Genomic DNA, 20,520 nt, shown 5'->3' with positions numbered 1-20,520 from the left:
GTATCATGAGATAGGCAGGAGCCGGATAGGGCAAGGTCTAAGGTGCCCAAATATGCTAGGAGAGCAGAGGGGTGGCCTGGGGGCAGCGGGTTATCATGGAAGAACCAAGGGCAGTAGTGTAGACTAAGCAGGTTGGGTTACAGGTACAGTTTAGATTGCCTATCACGCACGATCGCAGGGTGAATATGCACCGGGCTGCTGACAATGCGTTACAATAGCAGAATCAAAGGCGGTGCCAGAAAGTAAACATTACAGGGCGGAGGGGCAATCACTTAGAATGCGTACACCCGGCAGATTACAATGCGTTGCAATAACGGGTTCAAAGGCAATGCAAGAAAGTAAACATTACAGTTCTGGGCGGAGGGGCAAACACTCGGTATGCGTGCAACAGGCAGGTAACCATGCGTTGAAATAACATAATCAGAGGCAATGCAGAAAAATAAGCATTACAGTTTCAGGCAGGGGTGCGTTCAATAGCCGTACATGTACCCGACTGGAAATAGTGCCTTATAAGGCAGAATACGCGTGGCAGCGACTGAAATAGGTAGTGTAGCCGTACATGTTAGCGTTGGGAAGGCGGCATACCTAGCACAAGGAGGGAGATAGTGGGTGTTGTGCAGGCTAGTGCAGCAGACGTGGCGGTGCTCACGGTAGGAGATATGCACAGTTAAACACAATAGGCAGGCGTGGCAACTAAATTGTATACGTGCTCACGTTAAACCGTGGATCATAAAACAGATAAAAGAGGCTGCAAACAAGCAATGGTAATAGCGCCGGGCAGTCTTACTGTGTCAGGATCGGATTGCAGATCGTAGAGAGTACAAGTTAGGAGTCAGCTCCGTGCCACAAGGGCAAGGTGTGGTCCGCAGTGGCAGGGCGAATTGGGCATAGGGACCTGGCGAACGGCGAGGAAGGCTGTGGACAGGCCTGGGACAGGGAGCCTTTGTGGTCGTGCCTTCGTGGGAGGGCCGGCTCTCGCCTCCCGGTTTCTATTGGCCCTTACAAACAGGGCAGCAGCCAATCAGTGGCCACACGGAAGTCAGCACAGGGAACAAGGTGCTGGTTTTCATTGATTTCAAAGATGGGGTGTACTGGATCTGTGGTTAAATGACTATGTAAAGTTAATGGCAACTTTACCCTTTTCTGGGGGACAGTAGTCAGCCCCAGAAATGGAGTCGGTGGGAAGTCTAAAACACAACCCTGTATCACTGCACTGAAGGTGCTGTGTAACACACAAAGAGTGGGACTACTGAAGTGGTGTACTCCAGAGTCCACAATCACAAAAACAGATGAAATACACATGGCAAAACACAGGTAAGACTGGGGGAAAAGCTCACAATCTTAGCAAGTGGAAAAAAAACTCCAGAAATCCAGCAAAGCTACTGGGGGACTCACTAGGTAAGGGAAATTAGCCATAGAATGAGAATTCTCCCTAACATGTATGTTGGAACAATGGTGCATCAATGAATGCCCTTTTTCAAGTAGAAGTTCGACAGACCCATCACAAGTTTTGGAGCACCACCAAAGATGGTTGCTGATAGACTGACACCACTAAGATTTCTTCAGAACCCTTTTTTCTACCAGCAGCTGTAATTTTTTTATTGACGGATTTCGCAACGTGCCATGCATCAAATTGATGACGGATGTGTGGAAACTGCTCTTGCATGGCCTTGGATATCGAAACATGCCGTTCAATGGCTAGCGGCTCTATTTGCATTTCACTCGATTGAAGACGTTTGACAGATTTGATGAAACCACGTTTCTCCATGGCCACAGAAGTACATTCGGACACCTGCACTATCTCCGAACTCACAATTTTTTTAGTTTCCATGTCTTAAAAGTGGTATTTGCAGTACTTTGTTGATAATCCTGGTCTGTCACACTGTCCGTCGCCAGCTAGCCAGAAACGTTTGCCAGAGAATGTGCTTTCGATTGACATCTGTTCAATTTTCCAGGCTTCACTAATGGCGGGGAATAAGAATTCCCTTTTATATTTGAAGTACTGGGTTTTAGCAGAACTCAACTCCCACAAATTGACAGAAACTGGAAATCTTACAGAAAGTAGACCCGCTGAAAAGTAAAGCTGCTGAACATAGTAGATTTCCAGTTGGCACTTTGCCCAGCATCGGTTGAGCGGACCATGAAAATGTCCTATGGAGGTGGACACAGCTGGCTTGGATTTTCAGGTTAGTGCCTTGTAGCACACGAGATACATTTACTGATGGCTCCCCACATATGGTCCCCCTTAAAGTATGGACATGTTTAAGCATCTGTACAATCTTTAGCAGGCAGCTGTCAAAAATACAAAGTATTTTTGCTCCTTCAATAGCCAATCGTCTGGCATGAATGTGGTTTGCGAGTCAGTTGTGTTGGACAAATCGCCAAAACTAGGAAAACTGAAGTCAAGATCTTCAGCAAATTCATCAGTCAGTTGCGTTGAAGCTTCAATCTCTGTTATTTCCGGTTGTGATATTTGCACACAAATTGGGGAAACAGATAAAATCAAATGTTACTTGGGTGGAACATTTTTGGCGGGTGTAGATTGTGTCAAGGGGTCTGCGAGGAATTGCAATGCATCTTCACTGCATTCAGTCTCATCTTGTCGAGTTGTCACATGGTAGCAATGGTCCATTGACACTTTGAAAGGTTTGTCGATCACATTCCATTCAGTTTCCAGCCATTGGGCATAAGTATCACAAGTCTGCTTATTGACTGGACCACGCTGCGCCTCAAATATTAGTTGCTCCATAGTGAAATATGTTTGGCAAGCGACATCGTTGTGTTATGCGCAGGGCCTTGGCCGCGCAACAACCACGGACAACATTCAAGATCGGGGTTGACGCCCGTGGTAAGTTTCTGTCCAGAAATAAATGGAGGTTGCCATGGAGAATAACAACAAAGAACTGTTGTCCGAGTCACGTGAGGACCCAAGCTACGCCACTGCGGCTTACTCACGTTCATGCTCCGCCCAGTTCAGGAAGTTGAATAGGTTCTCTTCCTGTTTTCCTGTGCTTCTAATTGAAGTTATTCCTCGGACCTTGACCTGTGAACTAACTTTCGTTTGCTTGTTTGATCACTGGCTTTTGACCCTGCTTCGTCCTCCGACCAGCTCCTGCCTTCCGAATTTGTACAGACTTGGTCTACGTGGTAACGATCCCCGGACTGCATTCGACCTGCTTTCTCTTACCATTCTGGTCACAGCGTTTACCTCCGCGCAAATCCTTTTCTTCTGTAACTCGTTCTGAGTACTGCCTCCACTGCAGACCACAGGAGGTCCCGCTTCCAATCGGCTTAACTTCTGCATGCGGCATCGGGAGAACAGCATCGCCCAGTTTACATCCTCGGCGTCTCTTGAATCTCTGAGGCAGGTTCTCCCAGCTGTGTGAAGCGAATCAGAGTTTTTCTGGGGACAGTATTCTATTCTTTAATTACTCTCCAGTTTTCTCATACCAGTGCATCCGAACTACATTTCCCAGAATCCAACTTACTCTCTGATTCCTATTTCCTGAAACTCATTTGGTTATTTCCCAGACCTGACCATGGAAGTCTGAACACTGTCTGTAATCTTCCATTAGAAAAACAGGTTTTGCTCACCTATGCTATTCTGCATTGAGTCAATGACTGTTTTGAATAGAGATACTAACAGATTTGTGAGAACGTGGTAGCGTTTTCGCGCTCCGATAAGAAACGGAATAGTTTACCTCTTCAGATGACTATGGGCTATTTGGCCGAACTTTAAGAACCAGGACTTTCTGTTCTGGAAAATGCCATTAGACCAGGTTAGGCAGACAGAGAAAGCTTCTTTGGGGAGGATAGAAGTATCGCTGGCATCCCGTTGTGAATATCTCTCTGCCAGCGTGGTACGGAGCTTCCCAGTGAAGTCTTGACGAGATGATGTGTTTTACAGCTGCGCCAACTGTGAAGTATTCCATCTAATCGACTTTTATTTTTGTTGCATTCATTCATCCATGTATGTTTTATGAGTGAATCAACGGCCTTAAAGAGCCATTTCATTATTTTGCTGAGTATGTGTGTTGGAGAGAAAGATATGATATATATATCTGTGCACTTGTTTGGAAAAGCAAAACACCTGTATGCAAGAGGGTTTCTCTGCTATCAATAACAAGCTGGAAGACATGAATGGCAAGATTAGCTCCATCAAATTACGACTGGAGAAGGCAGATCTGCAACTGACCGAGGCGGAAACCAGTGTGGGAGTAGTGGAAGACTACGTTTCCTCATTGAAAGCAGATTTCACCACATTACTCAGAAGAAATGGTCACAAAGCAGAATTACTAACTTTAATCAATATTGCGCCGTAGCAATATTCGGATTATTGGGATCCCTGAGAAAAACCTTGACAAATCTACTTGGCAATCCTAAACTATCGCCACAGTTCGCAGTGGAGCAGGACCACAGATCCCTGGTGCCGAAGCCCAAGCCTTGTGCACCGCCACACCAGATAATTGCTGGAATACTGAGCTACTAAGAGAGGGACGCAATCCTGAGTGATGCCTGCAAAAAAGGTGAACTTCTCTTGGACTCCAGTAGACTCCATATTTACACAGACTTCTCAGAAACAGTACAGCAAGAAAGGAAAACAAGATGATGCTTTGCGACTTGGGCATGAAACACACCATGCTACAACCGGCCATATTACATATTGAATACAAGGGTAAGACATACTTCTTCACGATCCCCGAGGAAGCCATTACATTCGTAGACTAACACATGCAGGGTCATGACACTTTTCACTTTGCCTTTACCCTCGTTTAGGTCTGGTTTGATGTTCACTTGCAGCACCCTCTGGAGATCAAGATTTGTCCAATTGCAAGACCCCCCCACTGCGCTAACATGACTATTGTGAGCATAGCGATTCCTTTACACCACGCTATTTTTACGGTATTACCCAATTTGCTTGTTTGTTAGGTCTTTTTGACCTAATTATAGCTGTATGTTTTTACCTTCTTCCCTTTTCACCTACTTACCTGAACATGAGGAGCCGGGTGTTAGGGAGAATTCTCTTATAAGGCTAATTTACCAAACCTAGTGAGTCCCCCAGCAGCTTTGCTGGATTTCTGGGGTTTGTTTTTTTCTCCTGCTAAGAGTGAGAGTCTTTTCCTCGCACTCTTAGGCATGATTTGAGGTATGTCTTTGACTTTGTGTGTGCTTATAGGCTATGGGGTCTTTTTACTCCATAGGGTATCATCTGTTTTTTGTGTATGTGTTACACAGCACCCTCAGTGCAGTAACACAGGGGTGTCATAGTGACCCCCAAACATGAGTGACTACTGTCTCCCAGGGCATGTAAAGTCACCATTGACTTTACTAGTCCAAAATTGTGAACAGAACCAGTACAAACCATCATATTGTGGAAGTACTGGAAGGGGTTAATTCGATTGCCCCTGGGTCTGTTTTCAAGGGGGCACTGTCTAGTTCCCCCTTGTCGAGTTTCTGGCTATTCCACCGGAATATTTCCTATTGGATTTTCCCATGGATTTTAAACGCACCACTTTTTGGTGCAATGTTAAAGATACCGCTGCTTTATTTATTTAATATTAAATCACCGGTTGGGTCTCTTTGCCAAAACTCTTTTCTAAAATGGCGTTCGTGTCCGTCTCTGTAACTCCAGCCAAGGTCGGGCCCTTTGTTGCACTTTTTGGCGGGTTTCTCCACAGAAGCCCTCCAAATGGTGCCACTCTGTCTGGGTTCCACAGGATGTGTGGGGAGGGGAATTGGCACCCTGGACTGCATTGCCTTAGCAACCCAAGTCGCACTCTATTCTGATTGGCCCAGTGGTGAGCCGCCCGGCTCACCACTTAGCATGTATGAGTGACAGCTAGGCTGTTGAATGGGGGTTTTTCTGCATAAAAGCAGGGCTTTTGGGACTGGAACTTGAGAAGTCGCCACAGGACCTAAGAAATCCAAAGAGGGAAGAAGCTGAGACATCTGCAACGACGACACCACCGGTGGAGCCCTGCTGCAACGACCTCACCACTTTCCCCGACGACAAGAGAAGATCTTCTGCTGAAAGAGTCTTCTTCCTCTGAGCTGGTGGGATCAACCAGTTCGCATTTCGCCTTCCAGGACGTCTGTTGGTCGAATCACCCGTGCCAAGCACCCCAGCGGCCGGATAGCCAAGTTTCACCACTGTGACTGCGAATACCAGGAACGCACCTTTTAACCAACGAACTCCGCGGCTGGTTTCTTCCCTGGGCAGTGCAACAACCCCAGGTTTCCTCCTCAACGAGATCCTCTCTTCCCCTGGTCAAAACCGCAAACTGCACCCGCTGCCAAGAACAACTGCCACCGCTGGAGCTTCCTCACTCTTTAAGGTACTGTGTTCTGCCTGGCCTCCCTTTCTTCGGATTGCTAAAGGGAACCCTTAAATCCTTGGCCTTCCAACTGGGTTGGCCCAAAGACCTTCTAACTATATCTTTTGAACCACCTCAACCTCTTTTGAACATTTCTACAAAGACTTGAATGCATTGCTGAACCGTGTGATCTTGGGCACATTTCACCTTGCTCCATTCAAAGTGGGCCTGGCCTATGAACTTTGGCTCTACAGTATACCCTGCCTTCACTAACTTGATTTTGTCTCTTAAAAGTGTTGGAAACTGTTTTATTTTTATGACCTGCCTTTTTCTCTCCCTTTTACCTAATTATTGGAGTGCCATCTAAGGTACGCGCTCACCTCTGTTTTGACAAAAAGTGGTGTTTTAACTTAGACTTGTCTAGTAATTGCTAAGGGAGGTGTAAATACTTTTCTGATTGTGTTGGAACTTGCTTTTGATTAATAGTGCTAGTGTGTTTTCTAAAGTGTGGGGCATGTAAAGTCACCATTGGCTTTACTAGTCTTAAATTGTGAACAGAACCAGTACAAACCATCATATTGTGGACATACTGGTCGGGGCAATTTGATTGCCCGGGGGTCTGTTGTTCGAGGGGGCACTGTCCAGTACCCCCCCGACCGAGTTTTTGCTGGTGGCAGTGGATTCGACGGCGAATATATTCCTATGGGATTTTCCCATTGTTCGATAGGCTACCACTTTTAAATATAGCCTCGAACATACCGCCGGTTTATTAAATTAATATAAATTCACTGGTTGGTATTTTTTGCCGAAACTTGGTTCCAAAATGGCGTTTGTGTTCGCTTCTGTGACGCTTGTGTTCGCTTTTGTGACTCCAACCCAAGTTGAGCCCTTTGTTCCACTTTTTGGCGGGCTTCTCCACAGAAGCCTCCAAAAGTGGTGCCACTCTGTCTGGGTACCACAGGGGATGTGGGAGGGGGTTTAGGCACCCTGAACTGAGTTGCCTCGGCAACTCAAGTCGCACTCTTGTGTGATTGGCCCAGTGGTGAGCCGCCCGGCTCACCACTTAGCATGTTTGAGTGACAGCTAGGACTGATGAATGGGGGTTTTCAGCATAAAAGCAGGGCTTTGGGTACTGGAACTTGAGAAGTCGCCACAGGACCAAAGAATCCGAAGAGGGAGAATCTGAGCCGACCTGCAACGACACCACCAGTGGAGCCCTGCTGAACCGCCTCACCACTTCTTCCAACGACAGAGGAGATCTTCATCCCGAAGAGTCTTCTTCCTTTGACTGGTGGGGATAACCAGCTTGCCCGCCTTTTCGCCTTCCCGGATCATCTCGTGGCCGCCTTGCCTGTGCCAAGCACCCCGGCAACCGGGATACCACGTTTTACCACTACCGCGAATAAAAGGGTAGTACCTTTTAACCGGAGAACTCTGTGGCTGGTTTCTTCCCTGGCAGTGCAACGACCTTCAGCTTTCCTCCACGTCAAGATCTTCTCTTCCTCTGGACGACGCCGCGACTTGCACCCGCTGCCAGGAACAACTGCCCCCGCTGGAGGATCCTCTCCACTTTCAAGGTACTGTGTCCGCCTGGCCTCCCTCGCAACGGTCTGTGTGGGGTGTCTCTTAAATCCTCAACTTACCACTTGGGTTGGCCCTAGGCTGGCTAACTGAACTTTTCTGAGCTGAGCCAATTCCTTTTTGAACTCTCTGCAAGACTTTTCAAGCCTCTTAAACTGTGTGATCTTGGGTGCATTGGTGTTCTACTCTCTCTAAGAGGGACCCTGGCCTCTGAACTTTTTGTTCACAAGTAGACTTTGACTTTCCTGCCTTGCTGGTTGCTTCTAAAGTATTAGTGTTGTGTGCTTTTCTAATTTCTGCCTTTCCCTCCCTTTTTTGATAACTTATTAGAGTGTCATCTTTAGTTTTTCTATAAGTGTGTCTTTAAATAAATAATTATATACTTTGATACCAAAGCTCTGGTCAGTGTTTGCTTGTGCTACTGTATTTTGGTACCTATCTTGTATACTCTACATACTGTTTAACTCTTCTTGAGAGAAGTCTGGCTGCTCAGCCACAGCTACCAGGTAAATCTGGGTGGTACAGACTGCTACCAATTGGGTTTACTGCCAACACCTCTAGTCCTAAGCCTTTTGCAGTGGTCCCTAAGGGAACTGCACAGGTTTCTGCCTAACACACGAACACCATGCGGGCTGACCGTGAGCTGAGGACTTGGCAACAATAGCAGCTGGGCACGGTGTTGCACACTGTAAATGGACGAGGGATCGCCAATAACACCCCAAGCACACAACACCCTGGCACATCCTGAGACTCCATAGAACAATAAGCCAGGGGAGAGCACGTCAACATACCGAAAAGAAGCGAACCGAGAACCGGGAGGAGAAGCCAGCTTGAGGCCTGCAGAACTCCGCGGGCGGCAGCATATACGCCACGTCAAATCATACCCATATATCAGGGAGGCAACGGGATTAGTGGCACGACGTTAGACCACAACCCACATTAAATCAGGCCGGAGCGCTTAGCCCTGAACATTGAGAGTGGCGGAAGGAGCGGGATACGCACACAGAAGATAGCCACTGCTCCAACACCCGATGCTGCGAGAAGAGAAGGAAGGCCCAGCTGCACCCGCCGAGGAACTCCCACGATCGAGGTTATAACGCACTGCAACGACAAAGATGGCGGGGGCAACAATAACCAGCAGGCATCTCCGAGGTTGAAGAAGTAGGGAAGGGACTGTACCCGGATAAGCCCCAACCGCCAGCGGCAGCCATAATATAAGCAGTTTACACGCACCAGAGGGGCACAAACGCCCAGAAAGGACTAAGGAGCAGTACAACATTAACGTGGGAGAACACAATCCACTGATCCACCGCACCAGTGCTGAAGACCGCAATGAGTAACTGGTCAAATACTATCAAGGAAAGCAGGGGATAAACTACCACAATTTCTAAAAATCCACTGCCCCAGCTCCATCAACGGCAGGTATGAACCAACGCATAGGGCCAGGCGAACGCAAGATCACCACCCCAGAAGCGCAAATGGGGCATAGACCACGTTCAGACAAGCACTGCCACATGTAGTACTGCAGCAAATCCCAGCAACATCGGGGGTTAGCGATAGAGGGCATAACCAATACAATAGAGGAGGACATTCAAAGCCGCAATGCAAGAGATTAAGTCCTCACTGAGAAAAGCTGAGGAAATCGATAGGTGCACAGGGATTCATCGACAGGGGGCACCAGAGAGGGATAGTGCCCCAGCCTGCACAGGGCCACACAGCAACAAACTATCTCCAAACGGCAGACAGAATAGAAACCTTGCAAAGAGAACTGCCCCCTGCAATACACTGGAGTGACAGGGACTAGAGAAAGCAAACCTCTCATTGGAAGACAAAACGAGACAGCAAGAAGCGCACCACAAGCAAGTGGCAGAGACATGCAGGATAAACAGAAGGGAGGAAAGCGCCAGCAGACAAGTATGGAAACATATGCCCGCAAACAAGACGCAAACCAGCCCACCTCATCAGATGCCAGCATGAGTACATCCAACACAAAGCAACCAGAAGGGAGACAGGAGGAGGAGGGTCTCATACTTGAGGCCATAGCGGCATTGAAGGCGTCATTGGAGCATAAAATGGATGCCGTTATTGTAGACGTGGGTCTGCTCAGACAGGACGTACGTGCCCTGTCAGACCAAGGGACCACCGCGGAGCAACAGGTCCAGAGCAACACAACGAATATCACAACCGCCCAAACCCAAATGTCAGATGCGCTGGAGTGTATACACACCCTCGAACATTGAGTGGAAGATGCAGAAGGGAGGGCCTGATGAAATAATTTGCGCATTGTGGGACTGCCGGAAGGAGTGGAAGACAGAGACCCCACAAACTATGTGGAGAATTTACTGCTTCAAGAGGTGGGTGCCGAGGTGCTATCTCAAGGCTCTGTTGTAGAAAGAGCACCTAGAGCCCTGACCAGAAAGCCACCACCTGGTGCGCCCCTGAGGCTCATGATTGCCAAAATCATGAATTTTAAGGACCGGGAAAAATACTAACATTCTCAAGAGAAGGGGGGTGATCATAAGAAATGCTTCTATAGCTACATACCAGGACTACACAGCAATGGTGCAAAGGCAAAGAGCACAATTCTGACCAACTAAAGAACGCCTCAGGTCTGCTAATGTGAGATACATACTTCTGTACCCCGCAGTCGCAGCACAGCAGAAGGAGTATTTCCTTGGCACTACCACAATACAAAGGAACTTTACAGAACCCACACTGAAAGGCTACGTGGACAACGGAGGAGAGAGACACCACAAAGGGAAATGGACTGTACAAAATGGAGCCAAAGGGTTAGAAGTTAGACGCAGCAGGGCGCGCAGAAGGAACTCCATCACCATTAAGGTAGGGCAAGAGATGGGGTCAAACTCGCGCTCGCTGCACCACTCCCTGTGTGCAGCCAGCAATACCTCAAGAACTTCCTCTGAGAGGGTCCCAGTCATCATACCTCATCCGCTCAAGAGCCATGCATTTAGGTTGAGATCATGGTCGTTCGAAACCTCTTCAACCTCCTGAAAATCCACAGAATGACGGGGTTCGGAGGGAACGTGTAATCGAGAGGGAAGTTCCGATGCACCAGAAATGCACCCTCCAGTGCACCGTTTGCTGGGAATTCCCTCGAGCAAAACTGTTCGCACTTCCTGTTGGCTTCCGTGGCAAACAGATCCACTGCTGGGGTACTGGAGAGAACAAAGACCTCTTCCAGGACATCCTGGCACACCTCCCACGTGTAAGACTGCTCTGCATGCTCAGAGCATCCACCAAACTGTTCTCTGTCCCCGCCAGACGAACTGCCAAGACCGAGATTTGATTCTCTAGCAACCAGAACCACAGCTGCATCGCTCCTGTGCAGAAGGGACAGGAATGCACTCCACCTTGTTTGTTTAAGTAGTGCATGGCCACAGCGTTGTCCGTCAGAATCAGGACATGCTTCCCCCCTTGAGCGATGGGGCGAAAACCTTCAGGGCTAGCCTGATGGCTTGCAACTCCAGCCTGTTGATTTTTCGACCTGGCTTACAACGCAGTCCAGAGGCCGCTAACCTGCAAGTCTTTGCAGTGAGTGACCTATCCCTTCAGGTACGCATCCGTGACCACTCAGGTCTGAGGCCAAGGAAGCCAGAAGGGTTCCCCCACCATAAGATCTTGCGTGTGTGCCACCAGCTGAGTCTGCAAACTAAATGGCTGGACACCTTGAGAGGATCCGAGAGAGCTCCCAGATACTGAGACCACTTGTCTCGTAGGAGACACTGAAGGGATCTCATGCGCAGTCAGGCCTCTGGCACCAGGAAAATGCAGGAGGCCATGAGGCCCAAAAGGCAGAGAAAGGAAGCCGCTGGTAAGGTGGCGTGGTTCCGGAACAACTGGACCATCTGTTGTATGTTGTTCTCTCCTCAGGAGGGAAGGCCTTCTGTGCCCGAGTGTCTACGACAGCCCCGATGAACTGGAGCCTTTGGACCAGTGTCATGTGGGACTTCAAGATCAGGGGGAAGCCCAGCCTGTGCAGTAGCTGATAGGTGTCATCTAAACGAGTCAAAACCTGTTCTGCTGACTTTCCTTGGATCAGCCAGTCAATAGGTACGGGAATACATGGACTCCAAATCTCCTGAGGTGAGAAGCGACGACTGCCATGAGCTTGGTGAAGATCCTTGGAACAGAGATCAACCCAAAGGGCAGAACTTTGAACTGATGGTGCTTGTCCCCAATGAGGAACCGCAGGAACTTCCTGTGCTTCTGATGTATGGGCACATGGAACTAGGCATCCTGCAGGCCTGTGCTGAAGCTCGAGAGCGTGGAGAATTTCTCGCAAAGTCATCATCCAGAATGTGTCTTTTCTCAGGAACTTGTTTAGGGCCCTGAGGTCCAGAATGGGACGGAGACCTCCTCCTTTTTTGGGTATCGGGGAATACCAGTCCGACGCTCTCTGATCGGGAGGCAACACTTCCACTGCACCCTTCCACAACAGGGCTCTCAGTTCTTCCTCGAGTTCCTGTCCTGGTTGAATCTGTGAAGACAGGGGTCTGTCTGAAGGTTTTCTCAAAAAGGGGAGACAATAACCCCACCGAATTGACTGCAGGGCCCAGGCATTGGAGATTATCTCCTGCCACAGGACCAATGCCCTGCCAAACGTCCACCAACCGCTATGTTGTGGGAGGGGAAAATCAAAGTGGCTTTGAAGGCGCCATCTCCAAAGCCGCAGCTGCTGTCTGCTGGCCCTTAGATGCTCCTCTGACCCCTCCGGGACGTGAGACAATCCCTCTGCCCGGCTTGTGGGAGCGCCGCTTTCCTGCCATAATGCACATAGCACCTATAGCCTCTGCCTCTAGAGGCAAAGCTGAAAGCAGTGTTAGGCAGAATCCTGTGCAGTGCCCTTAGGGACCACTACACACAATTAGGATTACAAGTGGTAGTACAATTTCACCTTTGGTACAAGCCTGTACTACACAGAAAAAGTGGTAGCAATGGCTGAGCAGCCAGACTTATCTCAAGAGCAAATGAGCAGTAGTAGAGATTACACAAAGGACTACAATTACTGTGACTGAAGCAAACACTGACTCAAGGTTTCTAGTTAAAAAGTAAAAGTACATTTATTTTTAGACCATCTGTTCACAAAACACTTCACTTCTATTAAATTAAAACCACACTTCAAATATACTACACACAACAAATTCCCCTTTGTGCAGATCAATTCAAGGTAAGTACATTTGGATTTGACAGACCGGTGTTGTGAAACAAAGACGTTACAGTGGGTTAATATGCGATCACTTTTTGACAGTAATGACAGTTCAGTCTTAACAAAGAAAGACGTACCCGCGAGAAGAAATGTTACCGTAGTCAAACACACTTAGCACATGAATTAACACAAGAGAATAGGCGATAAAAATCATAGGCAATACTTTTGTCAAGACAGCTAGAATCAGAGGACACTTTCTAAAAACGTAGATAAAAGTCAATAGGCCTGCACCAGTGTCAAATGGGACAGGGCCCTGTTGTCGAGGATCACAAGGTTAGAACAGTTCACAATTCGAGATGCCATGAGTACTTGGATATTGTCAAAAGGGAAGCAAAAGTTATAAGAGGGAAGCAAGACCAGGGCAAGCCTTGGGTGAGGAGAAAGGGATCACCCCAATTCCTCGATGTTGGACACAGTACCTTATTTGTTTGAACAAAAGCAGTTGTTCCTGGTAGTTCCTGCAGACACGGTTCCTGGAGCTTCAGTCATGGGGACAAGAAGGGGGACGTCTGGAGCGATCTGCACTACCCAGGGATGAGGCCAGCAGCAGCAAAGCAACGGTGAATAAAAGGTGTGCTCCTTTAAAACAGGAGAGGCTCTTCAGATGGCTATCTGGACCACTATAGCTGTGTGCAGCGAGGATCCTCTGGCTGTGGAAGAGGAGCTGGTTGATCCCACCAGGCTCAAGGGAAGACGACTCCGGACTGGATCTTCTCTTGTCGTTGAAGGGTAGATAGCTCAGGACTGCAGCAGGGCTTCACCGGGACTCGGGAGTTGCAGCAGCCGTCTTCTTCTCCGCTTCTCTACGGTTCTTTGCAGTTCCAGTGGCGACTCTGACTTCCAGCCCAAGAGTCCTGCCTTTTATGCCAAAATCCCCCATTCACACAGCCTGGCTGTCAATCACTCAGCAGGGGGGTTGTCCGGCCCGGACAACCACCTAAGCCAATCGACATAAAGTGCGACTTGGGTTTCCAAGGATACCCTGTGCAGGGGGTGACTACACCCCTCCCTCACATTCAGCCCACCTAGACACCCAGACGCCAAAGGAGGGCTTCTGGACAGAAGCCCGCCAAAGGTCGGCGAACAAAGAAGGCAAACATGGTTTGCCGCGCAAAGTAAAACACAAGAAGGATTTTAACAAAAAGAAATGGCGATAAAACCCGACCAGAGCCAAAATAAAAATTATTTGGTCAAGCGGGTTTAAGTTCAAGGCTAATACTATAGCCCAAAACAGTACCACGTTTATATACTATAATCGCGGTAGAAAAGATAGGGTAGGTACCACTGCCACGAGCCAAGTCTTAGTGTTTAGAGAGCAAAATAAAGCTCAGAGAGGCACAGACAAAAAAAGGGGTAGGAATTGACCCTTTCCAATACTCCATGAAAGATGGGGTGTATTGGGTCTGCAGTTTAAATGACTACATAAAGTTAATGGCAACTTTACATGTTTCTGGGGGACAGTAGTCAGCCCCAGAAAAATGGAGTCAGTGGGAGGTCTTAGAGACAACCCTGTGTGACTGCACTGAAGGTGCTGTGTAACACACACAAAACGTTGGGCTCATGGAGTGGTGTTGCTCCAGAGCCCAAGATCACACAAACAGTAGAAATACACATGGCAAAACACATGTAAGAGTGGGAAAAAGGTTCACACTCTTATCAGGTAGAGAAAATAAACCCCAGAAATCCAGCAAAGCTGCTGAGGGAGTCACTAGGTAAGGGAAATTTGCCATAAATGAGAATTCTCCCTAACACAGGCTTAGCCGGCTGTGCAGCCAAATCCAGTGACTTAGCAGCAATTTTAGACTCCTTGAGTTTCGCCAAAGAGTCATCCGCCTTCTGTCTGAAAAGCATCTCCAGACTCAAAAGGCATGTCTAGAAGGAGTTTGTACATTGGGCGAGACGCCGGAAATTTTCAAATAGGCCTGCCTTCTCATAATTACTGCCGACCACATGGAGCGGCCAATACAGTCAGCAATGTCCAGGTCTGTTTGCAAAGACTGCTTGGCAGTTTCCATCCCATCCTCCACCAGCGGTGTAAATCTGTCCCGCATATGACCTTCCGGGAAGTATTCTGCTGCATGCTCTTCTGCCTTCCACAAACCATAAGAAAACTTTGCAAAACCGCAAGCTATGTTTGTGGCCTTAAGAGCCATGCTGCGGGAGGGAAACACCTTTTTGGGCAAAGTGCCAATCCTTTTCCCTTCCCTATCAGTAGGGAGATTTGCTGTGGATGCCGCAGGCCTGTCGGATATAGTGGCAGCCTGAACTACCAGCCCTTCCGGGGAAGGGTGTGTTGAGACGAAGGAGGGATCCCCTCTTGCCGGCCTGTACTACCCTGTGACATTGGTACTCGCGGGGGGCAAAGTGCATGGGTTCCGCCAGATGGAAGCCAAAGGGTCAGCTATGGCCTGATTGAAGGGCATGTTGTGTTTAATAGCCGGGCCCTCATCCAGGATGTCCATCAGGTCATACCCTTGACGGGGAATGGCGGACGACTTGAGGCAGAGTGTGTCAACCACTTTCTCTACTCATGTCCGGAACTTGACATTAGAGTGATTGTAGGGTTGTTTCTGTTGCATCTTAAGATCTGGAGATTGTTAGGCAGAATCCTGTGCAGTGCTCTTAGGGACCACTACATACGATTAAGACTACAGGTGGCAATACAAGTTTTACCTTTGGTACAAGCCATTACTACTAAGTTAGAGTGGTAGCAGCAGCGGAGCAGCCAGGCTTATCTCAAGAGTATATGAGCAGTAGCAGAGATTACACAAAGGGACCACAATTACTGTGACTCAAGCAAACACTGACTCAAGGTTTCAGGTAAAAAATATAAGTACATTTATTTTTAAACCATTTGATATTAACACGACACTATTATTAATTCAAAAAACACACGTAAAATATACTATGACTAACCAATTCACGTTGTACAGTATTATTCGAGGTAAGTACCCTGTGTTTGAATGGACCGGTGTTACGAAACAGAACACGTTACCGTGAATACAATTGCGATCACTTTTGACAGTTCATCTACTAGATAAACACGTATCCGCGGCAAGAAATGCTACCGGGGTAAAAACACACTTAGCACTCGAGATACCCACAGTGAGTTAGGGGCACAAATCACAGGCAATATGTGGTTAGGCAGACAGAATCTCAGAACACACATAAACAGGAATTCAAGAGTCAAAGGGCCGGAGCCTGTTGTCGAGGATCACACAGTCGGACAGTTCGAGATTCAACGTTGCCAAGAGTACTTCAATTTTCGGAAGCAAAAGTTATAATAAGGAGGGAAAAGTAAGGACAAGCCTTAGTGTAGAGAAATGGGGATTTCACCCAAGATTCCTCAAATAGGACAGTACCTTTCTCAAAGAACGAAGCTGGTGCCTCGGCAGCAGTTCCTGTTGGTTTACTGCAGATCCACGCTTTCCTGCAGCTTCAGCAAGGATGAGGGGGTCCGCACCACACAGGGATGAGACCGGCAGCAGCGACAACAAATAAAAGGTGCGCTCCTTAAAAACAGGAGAGGCTCTTCAGGTGGCTATCCGGACCACTACAGCAGTGTGAAGTGATTTCGACCACGAAGGCGACCTCTGGCTGAAGAAGATGAGCTGGTTATCCCCAACAGGCTCAAGGGAAGAAGACTCCGGACTGGATCTCCTCTTAGTCATTGAAGGGTAGATAGCTCAGGACTGCAGCAGGGCTTCACAAGGTACAGGGTAGTTGCAGCAGTCGACCTTTCCTCCACTTCTCGTCGGTTCCTTGTAGTTCCAGTGGCGACTCTCTCACTTCCAGCCCAAGAGCCCTGCCTTTTATGAGCAAAACCCCCATTCACACAGCCTGGCTGTCAATCCCCCAGCAGGGGGGGTTGTCTAGCCCGGACAACCACCTTGATCAATCGTGACAAAGTGCGACTTGGGTTTCCTAGGATACCCTGTGCAGGGGGTGACTACATCCCTCCCTCACTTTCAGCCCACCTAGACACCCAGGCGCCTTGAGGGCGGCTTCTAGGTAGAAGCCCGCCAAAAGACAGCGAACAAAGAAGGCAAACCTGGTTTGCCGCGCAAAGTAAAATACAAGAAGGATTTTAACAAAAAGAAATGGCGAATAAACCGCACCGGAGCCAAAAGAAAAAGCATTTGGTCAAGCGGGTTAAGTTTGAGGCTAACACAATAGCCTACGATATTACCACAGTTATATAAGATAACCGCGGTAGAAAATTAGGGTAGATACCACTGCCACCAGCCATGTCTAAAGGTTAAAAGAGCGAAACAATGCTCTAGGAGGTACAGATAAAAAGAGTTAACCCTTCCAGCACTCCATGTAAGATGGTGTGTACTGGATCTTTGGTTAAATTTGACTAAGTAAAGTTAATGGTAACTTTATACCCTTTTCTGGGGGACAGTAGTCGCCTCAGAAATGGAGTCGGTGGGAGTCTGAACGACAACCCTGTGCCACTGCACAAAAGGTGCTGTGTGACACACACAAAGAAGGGGGCTACTGAAATGGTGTACTCCAGAGCCCACAATCCCAAAAAACAGGTAGAAACACATAGAAAAACACAAGTAAAAGTGGGGGAAAAGCTCACACTCTTACCACCAAGTGGAAAGTAATAACTCCAGAGATCCAGCAAAGCTGCTGAGGGACTCACTAGGTGAGGGAAATTAGCCATGAAATGAGAATTCTCCCTAACAGAGATGTGTCCAACCCAGTGGCATCTTGAAGTCCTTGAGCAAGTGCCATCAAGTTTTCTCGGTCCTCGAAAATAGTTGATGCTGCCAGAACCCACAAAGATGGAGACGACCTCTTCTCATTCCTCGGCTTGATCAGCGCCGAAAATGGACCTCATTGAGTTGAAAAATCCTGTCCGTGACAGTGGTTGAAAAGCACCGTTGTCGCTGGTCGGTGTCGAAGGGTTATCTTTCGGCTCCATAGGTCTGGATGCCGAGACCGAGGACTTAGCTTGCAGTGGATCCCTAGAGGCTGAAGGGGTAGATACTGGTGCCAATAGCTCAGACGGGCGCAGTGGGAGAGGCATCTAGTGAGTGATTTTCTGGCTTCATGGGCATGGAGCACGAAAGCTCAGTCGGCGCCGAAGGCATAGACTTTTTGGCAAGCGTGAAGTCGGGTGTACCGAGTGCCAGTTCTGCTGCCGAGCCCTGCTGGTCGGGGGTGGGAGCCCTGTTGACTAATCATGTCAAGCATTTTATTTTTAAACAAATCTCACTCTTCCCGAGTGGTCGGTCCCTTACAGGGCTTACCTTGCTGCGAGGAAGAATCTGATTCCTGCCGATGGTAACATCGCATCTTCTTCCGCAACGAAGAGGATGAGGAATGGCTTCTGGAGTGAGACCTCTTTTTTGTTTTCTTGCGGTGCCAGCTCTCGTCAGGCGTGGGCTCCTCAGTCTCGGCCTCAGACGACTAGACGAGAGACCGTGCCTGAGACTTCGGTGACAGACGGCCTACGGGCCAGCTTACTGGCTCTGTCTCGCAGGCACTTGGGTTGCATCTTGGTGCACAACAAGCTGACCTCTGTGTCATGAGTGGAACCCAGATACCACAGGCAGACATCATGTGGGTCCGTCACTTACATTTTGGCCTTGCAATCCGAGCACCACTTGAAACCAGAGATCTCGGGTGAAGACATCATCGAGTTAAATCGAAAAAATGTCTTGAAAAACGTTGAGTGAAACTCAAGCAGGTTCCTGATGCAGCATGTGACCGCGTGGAAAAAAGGAACTGAGGCATGGGGTGTAGTGACGTGGTATATGTATGGTGCCTGACGTCACTGTGTGCAAGACGGATCGATGGCCGAAGCGAGGTCCACTACACCCCCTATGGAAAGGTTTTCTGAGCAGCAGAGCTGTACAAGGACATCTCTCGAGATGAGGAATCTGCAGTAGAAAAGCAATCCACTGAATATCGCTCTGTTATATTATGACCACATGATTTGGTATAATTGAGAGGATAGAGTGAGGGGTCAGAAATGCAAGACATACACAAAAGTATAAGTTTTCTCACAAGTTGCCATTTTAAAAGCCCAAAAAGTATCTAACCCTAACACTAATATACACAACAACAAAATTATACAAGTTTGGCTTGGTGGTCGTAAATTCCACAAAATAAAGTATTGATTCAAATTCAAACAATAACAATGTTCCATTCAATGTAGCATACAAAGTCTCTTACATTCAATATATCCTTTCACTTGTCAAAGTGAATATCTCTCTTCCAGAGGCTTGTTCACAAATGAAAGCAAATGTTTAACGTTTCCACAAGCTCCTGCTTGGCAAAACAAAAGTCTTTTCCTCCAAAACAAAAATGTATCATCGCGAATGTTCTTTTCTCAAAGGCCAAGCACTTGTTGACGCATCATACTTTTTCTTCAAAAGAAACACTTTAGTGAGGATGGCTCAATAATCACTCTCTGAAAATATATCAAGCTAAGGTGATGGAATTAACACTTCCTCTTCCACCACACCTTTTTTATCACAACCAAAGTACTTTAAATCATCATCTTCTTTCCTGGTATACTCGCCTGCCAGGACTAACTACAATTGGTCCCTTTCCTGGTGTAGTCACCTGCCAAGATTAAACTTGTAAAACTAAAAGAGTACTCTGCGGTAATGCTTGCTAGAAAACTCCACATCAGAATCATGAATAGGATGATTTGAACAGACAAATGCTTTTCTTTATAGTCTCTTGTCTCATAACAGAATGGTTTACAATTCTTCCCACATTAGTATTCCATAAAATAATAATTGTTCTCTTGCTCGCCTTTTGGAGATAGGCAATGCAGGTTACAGTTCTCTCCACCTTGGTCTCTCATACAAGAAGGATTTTGTTCCTGCAGTCTTTGGTTTCTAGTTATGCAACTTCATGGCTGCTGGTAATGCAGGTTAAAATAATCTCCGAATTGGTATCCATGGTTAGGAGAATTTAACCCAGTTTGCATAAGTTAATTCGTTCAATATTCAAAACAATTACTTCCACCTAGCGTTCTCCTTCGGAGTGCCCCAAGGTCACCTGCTTCAGGCCAACTCAGTGGTATACCTGGGCGTCTCCTTCTGTCTCGATGGTGTTGCTGCGGGTCTCTTTGGGGCCTCCTCTGCTTCTGCCAGCTCTGGTTTGACTACTGATGCACACAGTTCTTCACTGAAGTGCTGGTAGCTCAGTATGATCTCTGGTGCGACTTCGGTATCTGAACAGTTCACTGCATGTCGAGAGCTCCTCTCCCACACGGTATGGCTTGCTTCAGCACTGCTTCCTGCTACGCATTCTCTGCATGGCCTCGTTTTCCCAGCATCTACTGCATCTAACACAGAGCATTCTGCTGCCTCCACGACTACACCATCAACGGCTTCCTCCCTCTGCACCTGAAGTCCATTTATATTTGTA

At 47.8% G+C, this 20,520-nt stretch overlaps 1 protein-coding gene across 2 annotated transcripts in view; it reads right to left on the bottom strand.

Moving 5' to 3' along the window:
* Positions 1 to 20,520, bottom strand: part of ECPAS (Ecm29 proteasome adaptor and scaffold) — a 3,148,361-nt gene that overhangs the window by 1,063,789 nt on the left and 2,064,052 nt on the right. The gene's annotated exons all lie outside the window — the stretch shown is intronic.

The sequence above is a fragment of the Ambystoma mexicanum genome, chromosome 6q, assembly GCF_040938575.1.
Source record: "Ambystoma mexicanum isolate Mex_15411 chromosome 6q, UKY_AmexF1_1, whole genome shotgun sequence".
Classification (NCBI taxonomy): domain Eukaryota; kingdom Metazoa; phylum Chordata; class Amphibia; order Caudata; family Ambystomatidae; genus Ambystoma; species Ambystoma mexicanum.
Note: the sequence above shows the minus strand (reverse complement) of the source record. Positions and strands in the feature narration are given on the sequence as shown.